Source organism: Hakea prostrata, chromosome 3, assembly GCF_041222555.1.
Source record: "Hakea prostrata isolate BN-2017 chromosome 3, UWA_Hpros_2, whole genome shotgun sequence".
Lineage (NCBI taxonomy): Eukaryota > Viridiplantae > Streptophyta > Magnoliopsida > Proteales > Proteaceae > Hakea > Hakea prostrata.
In genome coordinates, this window is record NC_142602.1 from 18,980,338 (window position 1) to 18,993,499 (window position 13,162).

Below are 13,162 nucleotides of genomic sequence, written 5' to 3' on the forward strand. Positions count from 1 at the left end.
GTGATATTTATATTAATCATATATCTGATTGAGCTAATTTTTGGATTGAAGGTTCTCTCCCAAAAACCCTACCAGTTCCCTGGTTTTAAGAGCTTCAACCATGATGCTTGTAAAAGCATATGATTTTACTTTTACATATTGTCAATGAATTATCCTTATGGGTTTCTACTGTTTAACTTCTTCTTATTTTTAATATATTTTATTTGTTTGCATTAATAGAGAAAATTGTCTATTTTATTAGGAATCGTTGAAAATTCATCTAAAGTTATCATCTCCAAGAATGCTAGTTGTTAAACCTATGGGAAATGATGCTACTACAATTTTTTGCTATGACCGAATTATTTCCTAAACTACCTTAGTTTACTTTCGTCTGAAGGTAAGGACATAGACTAGCTAGAGGATGTTGGAGGAATGCATGCAACTGCTGGGATTTCGACAGTTAGACGTGGCATGAACACAAATAGTAGCTGAAGCATCCGTCCGAAATTGTTAAATTTTGATCACTCTAGGGATTTGATAGTCTAGACAACCAAGCATAGCCTCATGGTAAGCTGTTAGATAGGTGTGATCATGATTAGGAAATTATGTAATAGTAGGTGCTTAGAGGATTTTGTAATGTTTCAGAACCAGCAATTTCACATTTAGAGCCCTTCTCGTATAATTTTGAGCTCCAGAGTGAGACAATGAGGATTAAAATTGCAAAACGTGGAGAGGATCACTGTAGCATGAAATAAATTTAACAAAGAATCACAAAACATATCATATCAAAACACCGGAAGGAAGAGGCATATGGCTCTCCTTCTCATTCCTTGGGAAGTGATTATATAGTTGGATAAAATTCTAGTCAGCGTAGCAAGTTTCCTTTAAAGGTACTTAGAGTGTTTTCAGATGCCAAAATCTCCTAGGCTTGATCTTCAAGTTTCCTTTAAAGGTACTTGAGTGTTTTCATTAGCTCAATTGCATCATAGCCTCTCTCTGTATGGCTCTTGAAATATCTGAAGTCCTAAGATAAGAAGAATTCCTTACATGGAACTAAAGAAATTTGGGGGTAGAACGAAGAAACAAGAACAAATTGCACATAAATCCCTAAATGTTTGACATTTGATTTATTTGAACAAAATAGAACATACAAATCAACATATGCACAAAAATTCAAATAATCAAATATTAAAGGTTCAGTGACAAGTGTAGGAACACTGGGGGACAAAGTAATTAATTCCCAATTACAGTTGGGCTATATCAAGGGATCAATTTTAAACCCATATTTATTTGCACTTGTAATTGATGAATTAACCAAAGACAATTTTCTCTATTAAATGCAAATAAATGAAATATATTGAATAATAAGAATATCTAGTTTGTAACTTTAGCCATGATTAGTATATGCTTTTTGCTAATAATATTGTATTGATAGATGAAACTCAAGTAGAGATTAATACCATTAGAATCTATGGAGAGCAACTTTGGAATCAAGAGGCTTTAAATTAAGTAGAAACAAATACATAATATCTAGTTTATAACTTTAGCCATGATTAGGTAGACAATGAGGTGGTGAAACTTGACAATAAGGAAGATTCCTCAAAGTGATTCTTTTAGGTATTTAAATTCAATCATAAATAAAAGAGGTGATATAAAGGATGATGTCTCCCAAATAATTAAAATAGGGTGGATGAAGTGGAGAGGTGCGTTCGGGGTCTTTATGTGATCGATAAATTCCATTAATGCTTCAAGAATAATTCTATAGGTCTATCATTCGACTAGCTTTGATGTATAGTGCAAAATGTTGGGTTGTTAAAAAGATGGGAAAACAGCCCCCAACGGAACAACAAACCCACCGGAAAACAGCCCCCCACCAAAGGGAAGGGGAACACAAAATAAAAGCAGCCCAAAAGAAGTAAAAATATGGCATACCCAATGAACAAGAGCAAAACCAAAATAAGAATTAGGGATAGGGACCACAACATGATTGTTGAAACACACCACAAACACACCAGATGGAAGTTACAAACAAATTAGCATATAAGACTAATTGATAGAAAAGGAACAACAAAGGAACAAATAGGGATTCAATCAGCTTTGAATAAATTGATATCTTAATATTAGTTTATATTTAATTACACTCCTTTGTTGGGATCTATTTTTGAGAAAAAACACATATTCCTTTATTTGGTGGTTTCTTTTAAAAAGTGAAATAAAGTTAATTTCCATAAGGGTAGAATTATAACGAAAAAGAGCAAATAAATAAAAAGATAAGCGGGTTATTCTTGGGATTTGAAAAATATATAAAGCACACACGAATGCGGAGCTAACGGTGGGGGCATAGTATTATTGACAAAGTTAAAGGTTGGAATAGTAATTTTAAAAGTCGGGGTAAGAAGTCAAAATCAGTCGGGGCCGTTTATCCTAAAAAGAATCATATAAATAAACTCAGTGTAGCAGAAATGAGGATCCTAAGATGGATAAGTGGCAAAACTAGGAAGGATAAGATAAATAATGATCGCATTAGAGTTGGTCTGAGAGTTGCTCCATGAAGGATAAGCTTTGGAAAAGTCGTTTGAGGTGCCACGACCATGTTCAACGGAGACTTATAAATGCCCTTGTACGGAGAAATGATATAATCCAAATTGAAAGAACTAGAACAACTATGGGTAGACTTGAGATAACTTTAAGAAAAGTGGTGAAAAAGAATACGCATGGCTTAAGCCTTGTATCTAGCATGACTTAAAACAGAACTGATTGGAAAACAAGAATCCATGTAATAGACCCTATTTAGTTGGAACAAGGCTTATTGCTCTTGTTGTTGGTGTTTTTGTTAACCTACTAACATATGAACATCCGGAGGACATGAAATCAAGAATTCCTATGTGTCATTTCCAACTGACACGAGTCCATCATGCTACCCAATACAAAACACGGTTTCGAACTACTCCACCGCCGCTGCAAAATCTGTCGCCCTTGATTTGCATGCAATGCTCCCTTCTAGCGATCCACACCACCACAGTTTAGAATTCAGTTACGTACAAACGCCAGATTCCTCACTCCACATGGCAGAACAGCTGCTTCAGATTCTGCAAAGCTGCACCGTTCGGGAACCAAAACGGTAGTTAACCCTCTTCTCGATCACCGTAGCAGTAAGCCCAAGGGAGAACCTCGGCGACAAATTTGGTTATTTTATTCTGATTTTGAATCGCCAGAGAACCGCGACCCAAGCTCCTCACCTCCATGAGAGCCATTTCTTTGCCCACCCACACCCTAACCCTAACCCACCTTGAACAACCAGATACTTGAAAGGACTCTCTGGTGAGAACAAACCATGCATTCTTGAGCCGGCCACCTCTCTAGTTTAAATTTAAGACTGTTTGAGCCCCACACGTCCTCCATCCTTCCCATGGCGTAAGGATGATACGTCACCCATGTTCCCTTCCTCACCACCGTACCATCTGGTGGCAGGACATTGCCTTGACAAAACTTGGCATGGGCATTTTGATTTGTTGTGTGTTTCCCCCTCACAATTTCAATGGAACTCAATATCCCTCTGCTGGTGACACATGTATATATGCAGGGCCCGGGAGAGCTAGAGGCAAGTAAGAGTGGGGGAAATGGCGAAAAGGAGTTTTCTGGGTATGGAATGGGCCTAAATGATGCTCTCTGCGTGTTGTGCAGTAATGCTTCTAGACCTTAGTTATCTTATATGTCAATGAACTCTTGGAGAGCTAGCTATACTTTTAACTGCCAGGTTTTGTAATAGTTTTGTAATTAACTTTGAGTTTGAGGTTTATCAGTTTACATTTCACTAGATTTTCCATACAAGTATTGAATGAAATTATGACTTACTGCACTCTCGATTATGTTTTATGGATTGTACATGGTTATGGTACTATATCAAAGATCTTAAGGGATGACGACCCTGCTCTTTTAGGGTGGTGTATTATACATGTGAATTGTACTAGGCCATGTTTTTGGCTACTTTGAGACCTTTTTTTTTTTTAAATTGTGGCATAGGTTGCTAAATAGTAGGGGTGTAATTGAAATTTGCTTCCGAATTTGCATCCGCATCCGTTTAGGAGTATCCGAATCCGTCCGATAAAATTATCTGATTAAGTTACTTATTTTTCTTATTTTTATACATTTTTACCTGTGGTATTGACTATATTTCTAGATTTTTTACTAAAATAACTATCAAAGTTATTAAATTCTTAAATTTCAAACGCTAGTCCTCACAAATAAAATGGTAAAGATATAAACAAATAGTCGAAAACTTGTATTCGATCTATATTGATGCCCTTTTTAAGAATTTACCCAAGAAAATAATTATCCAATTATCATTCGAATCCAACTGAATCCGTCCGAAAACTGATAGAATATTATTCGAATCCGTCCGAATATAATAAGATACGATATGGTATTACCACTATCCGATCCCATTCACACCCTACTAAATAGTCTAGCACCACATACTACATTCCGATAGCACAGATGTTTTGAAAATAATAAGGAGGTGAAAAGTCGGGATTTCATGTGGTGCACTAGCAAAGTTTTCAAAACACAATACACTCAAGATATGATTGCAGCCCCCACCATCTTTGATTTATAAACCGATTTAATAATCCTTCTGAGTCAAGACCACCATAATGTAGAATCACATCCAACCCTTAATTTACTTATTCCCAACACCTTTGTTCATTCTAGCTAGTCATCATACCAATGCATTAAATTCAGCTTCAAGAGTAGTCATGAATAATTTATGAAATTTGGAAAGAAAAAAAAAAATTGTACGAAAATATAAAGAAATTGACTTCAAACTTACCTGCTATGGGAAAATTGGACCTAGAGATGTGGTGATAGAACATGATACAGTGCGAATTAGTTACTGTCTTGAGTCCTTTTCCAAATCTCCAGTTGGCTAAAAAAAAACTAAGTCATCATGTTTAGTTAATAATTAATCACATTGAAGGACTGTAAGAAATGCTTCGTATCTTTCATTCTTTAATAAATATGTTTCCCATTCATGCCGTTCGCCTGCCTAACACATTACATAAATTAGACAATACTTTTTTTAACTGTTGCTTATTGAACATGTTTCATATCTCCATGCACTATATACTACGAGCATTTTTGTTTGATTTTTTTCATCTGCTATGCACATCTTTTTGTTGTGCACAGCCATGCAATACAACACCATAGTTTGACACATGTCATATTCTTAATTAATGGTTCGGATTAGAAGGCTAGGTTTTAAGTGAAAGAGATCAATTTTAATGATTTTAACCAAAATCCAGCCGTTTTTTTTTTTTGTTGTTGTTGTTGTTGTTGTTGTTTTTTTTTTTTTTAGGAAATGAGGTTCATCCGGGCCAGCTTGCGCGCACCACAACTACATCCTCAAGGCGCTTTTTATATAATTAATATAGGCGGGGCGAAGCCCCTTGGCCCCGAGGGGATTCGAACGCTGACCTCCTACGTGGAAGCGTTGGGCTTTGCCAACTGAGTCACCCCTCGAGGTTCCCATTCTTTCCCCCTTGGTTCTAGCTCTTGGTTTATGTTGTTATTTAATGAGAGGTATTTTTGCTACTTGAGGATGTATCAAGAATCAATGGCTTCCATTGAGTAAAAAGAGATGAAAAAAAGGGGTTCTCAAATAAGAGTAAATAATAATGAAGAACGAAAGCAAGAAATGAGGAAGAAACACCATGGAAGAACAACAGTGAGAGCCAAGAAGATGGAATTGAAAAAGCGGGAAAACGATGGAAAAATATGGTGGATTTCCCATTTTTAGAACTGGGTGGGTTTTGGCTAATGCGGGTCATAAAAATGAGTCTTTTTACTTAAAACCCAACATTTTAATCTGAACTATTTATTAAGAATATGACACGTATGAAACTATGGTGTTGCATTGTTGTGCACAACAAAGGATATATTTTTTTTTCCCTTATAATATAGCCACAATTTTGACTATGATGACTCAGGTCGCTTTGTTCGTGTTCTAAGTCTAAGTAAGGTTAGGCTTGGTTTTGTCAACTTTGATCATGTGTTAGAGTGGATAAATATGAATCTTTATTCCAAGTATGTAGCTGTATGAAATTTAAATTCCAGATTCATAGTACATATATCTAGCATTTAAAATTCAAATCATATTACATTTAACTTGTTGGACGAAATTCAATTTTCACCAACTCCATCCTTATCACCCCATCATATTGATGTGTTTGAGATGTAGTGGGACTCCTGTTGGATGCACATGCTTGAGAGAGAATGACGGCTAGGGCTTTATCAAGAGTATCCTTTATCAAGAATGGCCTCTCACATAGTTCGGATTGAAAGCAAAGATCAATGTCGCCGATCCCATTTGTAGTGAAGGCTTATTGTATTTATTGTAAATTATAGTAATTACTTTCAAAATAGAATCTAGATTTTAAGTTTGGATTTTAATATTTCAATCCAATGAGCCCCTCAATATGAAGATTATAAGACATAGTAAAGATTTTCATCCCTTAACATCAAAAAGTTGCTTAGCTGTCAATGACCAACGACTCCTAGTGAGCGATTAGGGTTCAACACTTTCTCGTGGTACACGTAATAACCCCTTCCTTCGATATATATATATATAAAAATCATCAATACAAGGTTGGTAGAGTGGCAAGATCTATATTTTTAAGTGAATAGGTCATGGGTTCAATTGCAAATGACAAAGTTCCCCCCTAAAGATATAATTGAGGGACGCTGCTCCGAGTAGTGGTCAGTATCGACCATTGAACAGCGCTGCTCCAAGCAATTTGCGGTCAAGATGCATCGACCATTGAATCCATATATATTAATATTTTTTTTGGTAGCTAGGCGAAAAGGGTTAAATCGTGTCAATGGTGGGTTAGTAGAGCGGTTAAAAGTCCAAATTCCCATTGGGAGTTCTTGGATTCGCAAAAAAAAAAAAAAAAAAAAACTTTTGCCGCCGTTCTTCCATGAACTCTACTAGACCTTCCAATTGAAAAGAAAAAACCCAAAAAAACATAGAAACCTCACGCTTGCTGGACCGGCTATAAATGGGATTTTTTTTCATTTCCTATAATTCAACTACCATTATCCTTTTCATTTACCTAGCTACTAAAACATGTACACCCACCCCAAGGACATGAAATATTGAAATAATGAATTCATACGTGCCATTTCCAACTGACACGTGACCGTCATGCTAACACAATACAAGACACGTTTTTGAACTACTCCACCACAACCACTTCCGCCACCTCCGATCCACCGCTGCAAAATCTGCTCCGCTTGATTTGCATGCAACGTTCCCTTCTAGTGATTCACGCCACCACAGTCCACAGTTGAGTTCCATATATAATTCAGTTGCAACCACCAAATCGCTCACTCCACATGGCAGAACCGCTGCTTAACGTGTTCTTCAGATTCTGCAAATGCTACGCCTTTCTCTTTCTCTTTCTCCTGCATGTCTCTTCTCTCTCGAACCAGAACAGGTAACCCTCCTCGAACCGTAGCAGTAAGCCCAGGAGCAAATCTCGGCGACAGACTTGGTTGTTCTATTTCAATTTTGAACCGGCGGAGAACCGCCACAGCCACGCACTTCACTTCCATCAGTGCCATCTCTTTACCCAAACACACCCTAAGCCCACCTTGAAAAACCGGATACTTGAAAGGACTCTCCGGTGAGAACAAACCGTTCTTGAGCCACCTCTCCGGCTTAAACTCAAGACAGTCTGGGCCCCACGTCTCTTCCATCCTTCCCATGGCGTAAGGGTGATACGTCACCCTCGTCCCCTTCTTCACCACCGTACCATCCGGTAGCACGTCATCTTCTTCGCAAAACTTGGAATCAAACTGCACCGGTGGATAAAGCCTCATGCTCTCGTACGCGGCCGATTGCAGGTAATGCATGTCTCTCATCTCTTCAAAACTCGCCACTTCTTCATGCATGATCCGGTAAGACTCGCGTAGTATCATTTCCTCCACCTGCGGATGCTTCGCTAGCAACCAGAACAAGCTTGTTAAGGCGGAAGCCACCGTGTCTCGACCTGCTAAAAGAAAGCTGATAACGATATCTCTAAGATAAGTATCATCGTTAACAGAAGCCATGAACCTAGAAAGCAGGTCACGGTGGTTTTCAAAACCCATTTTCCTCCTTTGCCTTATAACCTCCTCTGCTAGCTCGTTAACCAATCTGATAGCTTCCTTGAGCTTCTTCTCTGAACCAACGTTCAAGAACCGTTTCATCTTCCAAATCGACGGCGACGCCAACACCGCTCTCTCTGCCGACAATTTGGAAGCCAAATCAAAGGCCACGGCGAACTCCGACATGGGTAACGACAAATCCAAGCACCCAGGATCTAAACCAAAAGAAAATTTGCAAATGCTATCGAAAGCAAATCTGCGAAACACGTCTTGCAGATCTAACCGTCGGTTTTCACCAGATGCTGCTGACGAGAGAAGTGGTAAGAGACGATTTTGAATCTCCTGCGAGATTATCTGTAAGGCGTAAGATCTTATCGAAAGACTTCCGAGTTCAAAACTCGCCATTTTTCTCTGAAATTGCCAGTGTTCGCCGTCGACGTTGAAGATACCTTGACCCAAGAGATCACCAAGAATAGTAGAGAATTGTTTTCCTTTTGGGTAGTTTTCGAAGTTGGTTTTAAGCATGTATTCAACATTATCTGGATTCGCTGTGATCGTGTTGGAAAGGACATGGATGTGAATCGTTTGGCTTGGAGATTTTCTTAGCAGGTAGGTATACCAGTCGCAGAGGTTGTCGAACTGATTCGACCAGCTTGATGTTAAATAACTGTGACATATCTCGCAGCTACACCAGGGCTTCTTTTGCAATAAGAACAGGGACAGAGAGAAGAGAGAGAAGCAGATGGTAAACGAAAAAAATAAAATGCAGAAGCACGTTTGTATGAGCTGTAACAACATGTAAGCTTCTGCTGCCATGGATCGATGAATCCAAAAACGATTTGACAAGGGAGGTTTGTGAAAGAGGTAATGACAAAATGAAGGGAAACCCCATCCTTTTATACGCTAATTTTTTTTTTGAAATTAGGTTTTCTGTTATTATTACTATGTTTTTTTCTGGTAAAAGGTTTTCTGTTACTCAACCCATGGTTTTAAAGTATATACGAATATTTTTTGGCTCAAATTTTTTACCGTTTGATACGATATTAGCTGATGCATCAGATATTATGTATTTGAATTAGATACAATAGATATCTATTTATATTATGTGTTTATATTCTATACTATAGATACAATATGTATAAATAAGTTTTTCTTTTTTTATTTTAAAAGGCACTATTAGATTGTATCAATGGGTATAAGGTTATATATTTCTTAAAATAGCAAAGATATTTTTTTATTCAGTTTTTCACTTATACTTATAAGGTTTATAAAGTTCACCTCACCAAGAATATAAAAGAGGAAATGTGTGAATCATAGTGGATCATATATTTATGTAAATGTGATTATATGTCTAGCGACTAGAAGATTTTTCTTAAAATCATCTATCCTTAATAATCATATGCAAATTTTTATATTTTTTATATTTTAGAATTCTGAGTTTTTTCTATAATAAGAATACTAATATGAAAATGAGAAAAAAATAAGAAAAAGCACGGGAAATCGTGCTCCAACAAAGTTACTTATTTGACTTTATAGATGTATGTAGGAGATGATTAATTTTTCCTTTAATATCAAATTTAGCACGTGTTTGTAATCAGTTTTTATTTTATAGGATAATTTAATTTTTAGAAAAATATGAATTTTTAATTAAAAAGACGCATCAGACTTTGATGAGGTCACATCACACATGATTGAATTCAATAATTCTGATTAAATAATTAACTTTTATAAAAACTGTGGCGTTCTTCTTGTCTCACCAATAATTAAATATGAATTTATTTGTCGCTCTAGCCTGAAATTTATACGATATTTTAGTAAATAGTTTATATGATATGACTCATTTCGGCGCTGTCAGAAGTTCCGTGACGTCCTCAAAGTTCAATTTTGCAAAAAGCTGGGAAAAAAAGTAATTATTATAATAATAATTTGAAACTATTTTTTTCTTTTGTTTTTTGCCGTTCAAAACTTTTAATTATAATTAAGAACTTTTTTACATGTAAGTTTTTTTGTGGTCATAAACTAATGTTGGATCCGTTGACAAAAAAAAACTAATGTTGGATTTTCTTCGTGTAATATACACGTGTGAATTTTAATTATATTAAAGTCGTTAGCCGTTGTTAGGTATATTCAAATTTCAAACTTGGAAAAACCGAAATACCATTTATACATTATGTTATATATATATACTAGTAAGAGCTGCACATGTAAATGCATGTGACCATGCATGTAGGGAAAGAAAGAAAATGTTATGAAAATCAAATTTTAGTTGTATTGCATGTGTCAATCGGTACAGTATCAATTTTGAATACCGAAAATTAGAATCGTATTGTACCGAATTTATATAGTATGAAACGGTTTTGGTATTTGCAAATATTGTTCGGTATAATTTCGGTATTAAAACGGTATGGAAAAAGGTTTAAACATGGTATTTAGTGTGGTACATTTTTTGTACAAACAAATCCATGCCATTTTTGTTATTAGTTCATTAATATTCTAATGAAATTGTAATTAAATAATTAATAGAATTCGACATTAACAGAGACAAAGAAGTAAAATTAATTAATAGAGACAAAACAAGTAAATCTACGAAGAGGAGTGAATGACAAAACAAAAAATTGAAATGGGGATAATGGATAAGGTAAAGGTAAAATGTTTTAATTGTAAAATTACATTTATATGTCTTAATTTGGTACGGTCAAATACGGCACGGTTTTTGTACATACCGATGGTATGAGTACCTAAAACCGAAACTGTACCAAAGAAATTCGGTTTCGGTATGTACCGTACCCAATTTTGAATGGTGCGGTTCGATTAAACGATTTCGGTACGCAATTGACACCCTTAATTGTATCCTCTTTACATTAGTACTTGGGTTTGCATACATAACTCACATTTTTACCATGGTAACCCTTGATCCTATAGATATTCGAAGCATTGAGTTTATACCATGGTAAGACATATCGCCAAAATATGGCAATATTTTTCCGTTTCGGAAGGTGGCAAACCGAAATGGGGGGCGAAATCGATATTATTGCCGATTTATCAATTCTCACCATATCTTTTTCTTGAATTTCTGCATTATTGCTATAGTAACCTTTGACATTGATGCAAAGTGCTTGCAGCACAAAGCTAAAACAACTCAAAATTAGGAACTCAAATCTAATTAGGAAACTAAAAGTAGCCCGAAAACTCTCTAAATGATAGAAATTGGCAGTCTAAACAATAGCAATTGGGAGAACCCTAATAGACATGTTGTAGAGTTCTCTAAACCATTTATTTTGATATGATGTGGGCCTTGTAACTTCTCCCGAATCAAAAGTTACAGTCATTTGAGGATTTACCGTAAAACATGGCATAATGCCAATCAAGAACAATAGTTTAGGGGATGTTTTAGGCTAAAGTAATATTCTCAACGTGTTTATCGGTCTCAAATTAAGTTATACATCAAATTTTGATAAAAGATGATATAAAATACCCAAAATTGGAGGTTGAAATCCCACAAAAACAAGGCGAAATTTGCCCATATTTCACGACTTACTTTAACTATTAAATATTAATCTTTTACCAAATAAACCAACCTGAGGGTTTTATATTGTAATTTATAAATGATGAAGAACTCATGCTATTCAAAACAAAACGGTGAAGAAAGTTGAAAATTATTATCTGATTTTCAGGTTCCGTCAAAAGGTGGTTAATGAAGAGAAAGCGGCTTCAAATAAGCTAGCTGACGTAAAATCAATTTCTCTCGGAAAATGAGCTGCTCATAGAAAACATGTGTTTTATATGCATCAATTATAAATAAAAAATGATTATAAATCATCTAACATTTTTGTTTTTTTTTTATTATAATGAGATATAAATCATAGAAAAAACTACAGATTTGCACGCTTTAGTAATGTTTAAACTCTTGATTACACATTTTAGTGCTCTAATTTACAAGGTTATCTACTCTCAAAATTATAAATTGTACACCTTTAATATTCTATTCAAGATTCCGTTAAATTGTGAATAAAATGATCATATTACCCTTATTAGAGTCTAATAACATTACTATCCCATTTAAACAAAAAATTGTTTAATGTGCTCACTGGAAACCACCCCAACCTCTCCCGGTGACCACCACCTCAGTTTCCTCGAGTCTGGATCAGCTACCCGTCGGGGGAGCACAGACGAATTTACCAACATAAATACAGGGGACCCAAAAGGATTGGGTGATGGGAATTTTTTTATTTTTTTTTATTTTTTTATCTGTGAATCCCACAGGATTTGTGGTGGTAAAGCCGTCGGGGAGCACAGACTGACGGAGGGTGATGAACCGAATTCACTTTCCCCTACCTGGGTTTGATAGTTTGGGATGGGGAGGGGGAAGATCAACTTGTTGAACCGACCTGTTTGGCGACTGGATTCCTTATAAGTGGAGGCGAGTGCATATTCTCACCATAGGCAGAATGGAAATAGACGATAGCAAAGACGTGGGCCCAACGGTTTCTCTGTCTCCTCATTAGTTTCGTTTCTGCATATTAGGTAGGGGTGTAAACGGACCGGATAGTGTTATATCCATATCCGCATCCTATTATATTCGGACGGATTTGTCAGATTCGGATGATAATCGGATAGTTATTTTCTTAAGTAGATTCTTCTAAACAGACATGAATATAGATTGAATACAAGTTTTCGACTACTTGTTTACATCTTTACATTTTTATTTGTGAGGGCTAGGTTTGAAATTAAGAATTTAACAACTTTGGTAGCTATTTTAGTAGAAACTCTAGAAAAATAATCACATATTATAGGCAAAAATTATAAAAATAAGAAGAATAAATCTAAATATGTAACGTAATCGGATGATTTTATCGGACGGATAATATTCTGTAAGAAATGGGTATACCATATCCGCATCATATTAATAATCGGACGGATTCGGATACCCCTAAACTGATGCGGATGCGAATTCGGAAGCGAATTTCGATAATCCATTTACACCCCTAATATTAGGGAGGGAAAACAAGAAAAACAGAGAGAGCGAAACATTGAAAAA

The 13,162-nt window shown here is 35.9% G+C and overlaps 1 pseudogene; it reads right to left on the reverse strand.

The window, feature by feature from the left end:
• Positions 1 to 7,269: 7,269 nt before the first annotated feature.
• Positions 7,270 to 8,973, reverse strand: LOC149021378 (cytochrome P450 94C1 pseudogene; annotated as a pseudogene).
• Positions 8,974 to 13,162: the final 4,189 nt, after the last annotated feature.